At 43.1% G+C, this 8514-nt stretch overlaps 1 protein-coding gene across 1 annotated transcript in view; it reads right to left on the bottom strand.

The window, feature by feature from the left end:
- The window catches only part of LOC134352916 (diacylglycerol kinase eta-like), a 185806-nt gene that overhangs the window by 168305 nt on the left and 8987 nt on the right, over nucleotides 1-8514 (bottom strand). The window lies entirely within an intron of this gene.

The following is an 8514-nucleotide window of genomic DNA, read 5'->3' as shown; positions in this document are numbered from 1 at the left end:
GGTCAGGCTGCATCTATCGAGAGGAATAAACAGTTGACATTTTGGGCAAGGAGCCTTCATCAGGACTACAAAGGAAGGGGACAGGAGCCAGCATCTGAAGGTGGGGCTAAGGGAAGGAGTACAAGCTGATAGGTAATAGATGGGACTCGGTGAAGGAGAGGGTGGGTGGGTGAATGAAGTAAGAAGCTGGGAGGGCATAGGTAGAAGAGGTAAAGGCTGAAGAAGAAGGAATCTGACAGAGAAGGGCAGTATACCATGGAAGAAAAAGAAGGAGGAGGGAAACCATGGGCAGGTGATAGAAAGAAGGGGTGAGAGGGTGAAAAGAATAAAGAGTGGAAATGGAGCGAAGGAGGGAGGTGGGAGAAATTATCAGAGGTTAGTGAAATGCTCCAATCCAGGCATTTAGTACCCTGAGATTCACATTTAATACAAAGAAACACAATAGAATCAATGAAGAATCACACACAAGATGGACAAACAACTAGTGTGCAAAAGACAACGAACTATGCAAGCACAAAAAAACAAAGTGATAATAATAAATAAATTAACAATAAAAGTTGAGAACATGAGACGAAGAGTCCTTGAAAATGAGTTAATAAGTTGTGGAATCAGTTGGGTGTTGGATGTGAGTGAAGTTCACCCCCTGCTCGGGCATAATAACTGCTCCTGAACCTGGTGGTGTGGGTCCTGAGGTTCGTTCCTGATGGCACCAATACAAAGGGACCATGGCCAGGACGTTGGGGCTCCTGATGATGGATGGTGCTTTCAGCAACAGCTCTCCTTGCCGATATGCACAATGGTGGGGAGGACTTTACCCTTAATAGGCTGGGCTGTATTCACTGCTCTTTGTAGGATTTTCCATTCAAGAGCATTGGTGTTTCCATATGAGGCCGTTATGGAACCAGTCAGCATAATTTCCACCATTCAGCTATAGAAGTTTGTCAGAGTTTTAGCTGACATGCAAAATCTTCGCAAACTTCTAAGAAAGTCGGGGCGCTGCCATCTCTTCTTTGTAATGGCAGTTACATGCTGGACCCAGGACAGATTCTCTGAAATGATTACGTTGAGGAATTTAAATTTGCTAACCCTCTGCACCCCTGATCCCCTGATGAGGAATGGCCTATGGACCTCCAGTTTCTTCCTCCTGTAGTCAATAATCAGCTCTTAGCTTTGCTGACATTGAGCGAGAGGTCGCTGTTGTGGCACCATTCAGCCAGATTTTCAACCTCCCTCCTATATGCCGATTTGTCACCACTTTTAATTCAACCAACAACAGTGGGGTCATCATCAAACTTAAATATGGCATTGGAGCAGTGCTTAGCCTCCCAGTCATAAATATAAAGCAAATAGAGCAGGGGGCTAAGCACACAGTCTTGTGGTGTTCCAGTGCTGGTGGATTTTGTGGAGCAGGTGTTGTTGCCAATCCAAATTGACTGAGGTCTGCAAGTGAGGAAATCAACGATCCATTTGCACAAGGAGGTATTGATGCCTACATCTTGATGCTTATTGATCAGCTTAGCCTCATTTTGACAGTAAAGGAGGCCCTGGACAGACATGTAAGAATGGGAATGTTAAGTTGATATGAAATGAATAGACCATAAGATATAGGAGAAGAAGTAGGCCATTTGGCCCATTAAGTGTACTTCGCTATTCAATCATGGGCTGATCTAATTCACCCAGTCATCCCCACTCCCCTGCCTTCTCCCCATATCCTTTTGATGTCCTGACTAATCAGGAACCCATCTACCTCTGCCTTAAATGCACCCATGCACAGCTGCTTGTGGCAAAAAATTCCACAGATTTACCACTCTCTGACAAAAGTAATTTCTCCACATCTCAGTTCTAAATGGATGTCCTTCAATCCTGAAGTCGTGCCCTCTTGTCCTAGACTCCCCTACCATGGGAAATAACATTGTCATATCTCATCTGTTCAGGCCCGGGAGCTCCTGCCTTTTGAGGTAGACAGAGCAAAGGTATTTGAAAAACCAGTCCACAGTCTGCCACAGACTGGCAGAAAGATAGTGTGCCAGCACCCTGGAATGAGAGGTCATATAATCAATGAGAAGAATGAGATGAGTACTGCTGTAGGAAAGAACAGATTGGACGCTGTTAAAGATGAAAGCTGACATTCCAGGCATCACCAAGTCTACCTGAAAGAATTTAAGTAATCACTATACCATGGAAAGGGCATGACTGCTGTGAAGGAGATTTACTTGGCTGAAGGAATTTCACCTGGCTCTTACCTTTGATGGGATATTTCACCTGTAAGAAAAGACCGAACAGGCGGGTCTTGCCTTCCTTGGGGCAGAGGAGACTTAGGGGCACCCTGATGGAGGTATACAAAATTAGGAGAGATACAGGTAGGGAAGATGGCAAGAAAATGTTCCCCACACATCTAAGACTAGAGGGAGCAGGTGTAGCTAAGAAGGGGATCAGAGATTTTTGTTTGGTCAGAGGGACGGTGGAGCTGTGAATGCACAGCATGATAGGGTAATGGAAACCGGTGCTGTTGTTGTATTTAAAAAGCATCTGGATAAGCTTCTGAATTATTGCAGCATCATGGATCAAGTGCTGGTAATGCGATATGTATAGAAGGGTATTTGATCATCTACGTACTCCAAGTGGACTCAAGGCCGTGCTTCTGTATTGTGTGGAATGTCTCTAAGACTGTAAGACTCGAGATTGCAAGCAAAGTGTGCTGTGCATCCCAATACTCTGACAATACATAACAACATTTACGGTCTGGATGTCAATACACTTCAGTACTGTTCACTGTGAGTCTCTCACCATACCATAGTCTCATGGAGCGAGATCCTGCAGACATAGGCAGGGCCTATCCAAAGTGCTTCTGTCTCCATGAAGCACCAGGCCACTCCAACTAGACTCCTGCTACAGTTATCTGGTTACACGCTGCTAAGCAGCAAGAGCTGAGAGCTGACCGGGGGAGTGTACCATTCCCACCAAAGGCAGGACTGCTAACACGAACGAATTGATCATTTGTGCACACACAGCAGCAATCTGAATCACACCAGATAAGCAGTTCAGGTCCCAAGAGACTTCAGTCCTAAGATATTAACTCTGTTTCTCTCTTCACGGATGCCATCTGGCCTGCAATGTTTTGCTCATGTTTTCTGTTTTCACCCCAGGATACGCCCCATTTTTGTGAAGATCCCCCATGTTTTACTTCTTAAGATGTTGACGCCTCTCCTCCCTGTCACTGGTCTTCAGGAAACGTTCTAGCATATGGGTCACCGCTGGCCCTCAGCAGTAGTCACTGGGTTTTCAAACTCTGTTTCTCCTGGAGGTACGTCAGAGGTACAGCAGATAGTGCTGCTCTCTGAAGACTCCAGTTAACTGGGTTTAATCCTGTGCTCTAATGCTGTCAGGAAGTTTGCACATTCTGTTTGTGACTGCGTGCATTTCTGGCAAATGCTCCAGTTTCCTCCGGCCTCTTAAAGGCATGTGAGTAGGTTATTTAGATGCTGGAGATCAGCCCTTTGAGTGGATGAGTGTTGATGAGTGTGTAATCGGCCAGACTACAAGGCTATAAAATTGGATTAGGACTGATGGTTGTACTACTGAGGGACAACGTGGATCCAATGGGTTCAAAGGCCTCTGTTTGAGTTGTAATAAGTGAATGTCACGAGTGGACATTTGGGGAAGGTGTGTTTGGTCTTGGCTGTGAACCCCCTTGGGCCTTATTAAGGATGAGTATTGTACAGGCTGTAAACCTTTTTCTCGAGGAAATAAATTACATAAGGCAACTTCAAGAGGTTGCTAAGTAATGTAGGTGATCTTCTCGAGAGGCACAAACAAGACATTTCCATTTGTTTGGAAGCCAAGTAGTAAGGAAAGAATTTTAAAGGGGATCTGAGAGTATGTTATTTTTAGCAGAGAGCAGTTGATCGCTGGAACATAGTGTTAGGAAAGCTAGTAGCATCAGATACAATCATTGTGTTTAAAGAGGCACTTAGATATTGTTCAAATGGTAGATATGACCAGAGGAAAAATGACTGGGGTTGCTTAGCACTTTAGCACAAGGGTGTTTATTAGATGCGACACAAATCCAACTTACAAAAATTAGTGAAAAGAAAACTGCTAATATTTACAAATAGATAACGACCAGAAACACAATATTAGCTCTGTATTTATCCTTATCCAGTGTGAACTCCGAGCTTCCCCTATCTCACTCTCTATACTGAGGGCAATGAAATCCTATTTTTAGGCACCAGGACATACCATCTTTAATGACTTCACATGAATCAGAATATGATGCACTCCAAAATAAAGTTACAATCATATTACAAAACAAACTGAAGCATCAGCCTTAACTACAGTAAACAAACAACACATACACATTTTCACATCCCCATTACTAAAGAAATGGAATATTCAGCTGTGTATGGGGGGCAAGGCACCATAAAGCCAATCCAAAGCATATCAGCCTGGATTAGGGCCCATTATGAGAATATACCAGGAAAGACAGTGAAGTGCACTCACTCAGTGCACTGACAACAGAATGACAAGGCAGTGTTTGTGTGTGTGTGTAAATCAGCGTGTGTAGGGAATGTGTTTACCGAGTGCTCTCTGTCACGTACCAAAATAGCCAGGCATAGATGGAGAGATGCTAATTTTCTGCAGCACTTTTGTGGGAAAAGTTATTTTATTTTTTTTTAATTAAACCATGAAGTAGAAGGTAAAATGTGGCGGTAATGCACCATTAAGCTGGATGCCAACTGCCGTAAAACAAGATACAGACAGACAGAAGGTAAAATGCAAGCAAACAAGCCAGAAGAAATGATTAGCACTTGGGTAACATTAAAGCGCTGTGTCATGTCACCTCCTCAAGAGCAACTTTTGTTTCCCTGCCAGTCCAGTACTGAGCTTATCAGTGATGCAACAATTTTCCTACCCTACTGTACAAAGCTTATCAAAATATAAATGGGCTATTTAGAACAGAACTATACCAGTGACTGGGAACTCTTAGGAAAGCAATTGTATTTAAACACAGGACTAATTTAATTTTACCTGATGTGATTAAGTGGATTCAGGGTGTCAACTGGTTTCAGCAAATTCCACACGGCTTGCAAACCATATCTAGATGCAATTATTATTCCTGCCTTGAAATCAGAGGGACTAGGTTTAAGAAGCATTCCACACACTTGAGCACAAATTCTAATCTGTAATTCTGTGCTGAGTCTTTTCAGAGATGCCAACAGGCAAATGAAGTTAAATCCAGATCATAAGAATATCTGTTAAATGACTCGAGTAACTGTAGTGTATACACACTTATCTGCCTCTTCATTTCCCCAATCAATTAGGGACAAACAATAAATGCCAACAATATCTGCAGAGCGTGAATAAACAAAAATCAATTCTTTTACCTGGCTGATCTGTTATCATCTATTGGACAAATTATCTATTCTTTACTATTTGTGGGATTCAACTCTCTAAAAATTGCCAGCCAGTTACTATTCTTGAAAAATCTTTTATTAGCCATAGGCTTTTTTTTTGGGAATCTGCTCTGTATACACATGCTCTTTCATTCATTCTATGCCTTGATAAAGAAAGCTTTCATTAGGCTTCAGGAGTAAAAGGTCAGCATATCGACAGTTGTCATTGAAGGTTGGAAGAGGTGTCTTTGCAGGGTCTTCCTGGATCCAGAGGGTCAATAACTACAGGGGATGTCACTCACCAAGCTTTTCCAGCTGAGAAAATTTGATGGTCAGAAGAGTTAACTGGTCAGTGTTTACTGTTTAAAGATGTTTCCTATACCCATAAAAAAGACATGAATATGATAAGAAGAAATCAGTGAACCATCTGGATGAAGAACTTTCTCCTTACATCAGTTCTGAATGGTCTTCCCTTACTCTGAGATATTACTTCTAGTTTGATATTACTTCTAGTTTGATACTTCTTAGCCAGGAGAAACAACCTTTGCACATCTAAGAATTAAGAAATTTTGTGAGTTTCAGTGATGCTCCCTGTCATTCTTCCAAACTTTACAGCATCAGGCAGAACTCAGCTCACGACAAGTCCTCCTTTTAGAACAAGGATATCCTTTCTTAGCAAGAGACAAAGGTTGCTATATATTTATGTACTATGCTGGGAATGCGGGAGATCATCTGGTCCATCAAACTCAAGCCTGCCTAAGTCCCCACTTTCAAGAAATGTGTTGTTTGGCAGCAGGAGTGCAGTGCAAGACAAAAAAAATTACTATGTTACAAGAATAAATAAGTAGGGTGAAAGAGGAATAATGAGGTAGTGTCATGGTTTAATGGACCATTCAGAAGTATGATGATGGAGGGAAAGGAGCAGTTCCTGAAACAATGAGGGTTGGTCTTCAGGTGAGAACAGGATGGTGAGAGTCTTTAAGGAAAGGGGGAGCTGTACCTGTGACAAACCTGGCTACACAACCTTCTGCAGCCACTTGCCATCCTGCTCGCTGGTGCCTCTCAACCAGGCAGTGATTGCAACCAGTAAAAATCTCATCACAGAAATCTACGAGAGTCTTCAATGACATGCCAAGCCTCCTCAGTCTCCAAATGAAGTAGAGCTACCGGCTTCATCATGACTGCATCACTGTGAAGTGCTCAAGATAGATGCCCTGAGATATTGACACTCATGAACTTGAAGCTGTTCACCCTTTTGACTGCTGGCTCCTCAGTCAAGAGTGTGTATGCTCTTCCAACATCCCTTTTCTCAAGTCTCCAATCAATTCCTTAGTCTTGCTGACGTTGAGTGTGGAGTTGTTGTTGTGACACCACTCAATCAGAGGATCCACTGTATCTCCTCATCACCACCACAAATTCTGGCAACAGCCGTGCCGTCGGAAAATGTAGAGATGGCATTTGGACTGTGCTTAGCAACACAGAAATGAGCTTAAAGACAGTAGAACAGTACACTAAGCACACATCCTTGAGGTGTGCCTATGTTGACTGTCAATGAGGAGATGTTATTACTGATCCATGCCAACTGATAGGAAATTGAGGATCAAATTGCAAAGAATGCTTCAGAGGGCCAAGCTTGAGCTTGGTGATTAGTACTGAAGGGATGAAGGCTTTGAATGCTGAGCTGTAAATCCATCAGCAGAAGCCTGACATGTGTTTTGCTGTTGTCAGGGTAGTCCAAAGCAGAGTGGAGGAAAAGTATGCTGCGTCAACTACTGAGTTCCTGCAGCACTCTGTGAGATGGTCCACTCTCCTCTCCTATCAGCTTTCTTCTTCTCCACCCCTTTCCCTTTTCCACGTCACCTCATCCCCCCTCCCTCACCGTTCTGGCTTCACCTCTCACCCTCTAGCCTGTACTTCTCTTCCCATCTTATTCTGCTTTCTTCTCCCTTCCATTATAGTCCTGATGAAGGGCAAACTGTCAACTGTTTATTCATTTCCATAGATGCGGCCTGACCTGCTGAGTTCCTCTAACAGTTTGTGTGTGTTGCTCTGGAGAACAAATGAGATTGTGTCCCTTGCAAGTCTTTCCCTATAATGCAGGCCGTGAAGTCACAGCAATATCCTTGTACATACTTTCAAGCCCATCAGTATCATCCCTGTCTGTAGGCAACCAGACCAGCATACAGTACTCCAAATTCAGCCTCAGCAATATCTTATACAACTTCAGCATAACATCCCAACTACTGTATCAAATGCCCTGATTTATGCAAGCCAATGTACCAAAAGCTCTCCTCATGGCCATATCTACTTATGATGCCACTTTCAAGGAATTACAGAACTGTATTCCCATGAGGCCTGCTCCACCACACACACACACACACTCTAGTGACCAACAACAGAATGTGCCAGTCCCACCCTGGCCTGTGCTCCCAAACTGTAACTTGTCCGCTTGTCCGCAATAAAGTCCATCTGCCATTCTTCATCCAGCTGGTCCAGATCATCCCACAACCCTTGATCACCTTCCTCGCGGACTACTACAGCCATAGAGTTTCTCAATATTACCCACAGAGTCCCTACCTATTGAGTCAATGCTTTTTGTGTGACCACATATATGTTGGCTACACGATGGTCCACAATGGAGATGAACATTTAATATCACTAGGGAATACAAACTGGGCACATAGCTTTGGCAAAAGGTGCACAAGGCAGCAGAAGCTTGTGAAAAAGCTGGCAAAAAGGACTGATAAGTCATTCACTCTGGCAAGAGAGTTTCATAGTAGGATGTATCTTATTGCCTAGGACAGCATAGTTATCCTAAATCTCATGTAAGTTACAGAAGACAGAGGCACTGCATGTAATGAAACTATACATCTGGGATGGTGTTCAAATAACATGAAGGATCCAACATACCAAATGACAAAATCTGGAGCAGTGTATGGAGTTCTGGGTCCTCATTACAAGCGTATTAATAAAGCAAGGGCAAAGGATGAACACAGAGCTACTGAGAGTCGAATGCCTGGAATATTATCCATTCGCAAACAGAGGTTGGACTAAGTATATTAAATGATTTAAGATAACTGAGGACCTCAAAAAAACACATGACGTAAATGAAAAATAAGAT

Source organism: Mobula hypostoma, chromosome 10, assembly GCF_963921235.1.
Source record: "Mobula hypostoma chromosome 10, sMobHyp1.1, whole genome shotgun sequence".
NCBI classification, from domain to species: Eukaryota; Metazoa; Chordata; class Chondrichthyes; order Myliobatiformes; family Myliobatidae; genus Mobula; species Mobula hypostoma.
Note: the sequence above shows the minus strand (reverse complement) of the source record. Positions and strands in the feature narration are given on the sequence as shown.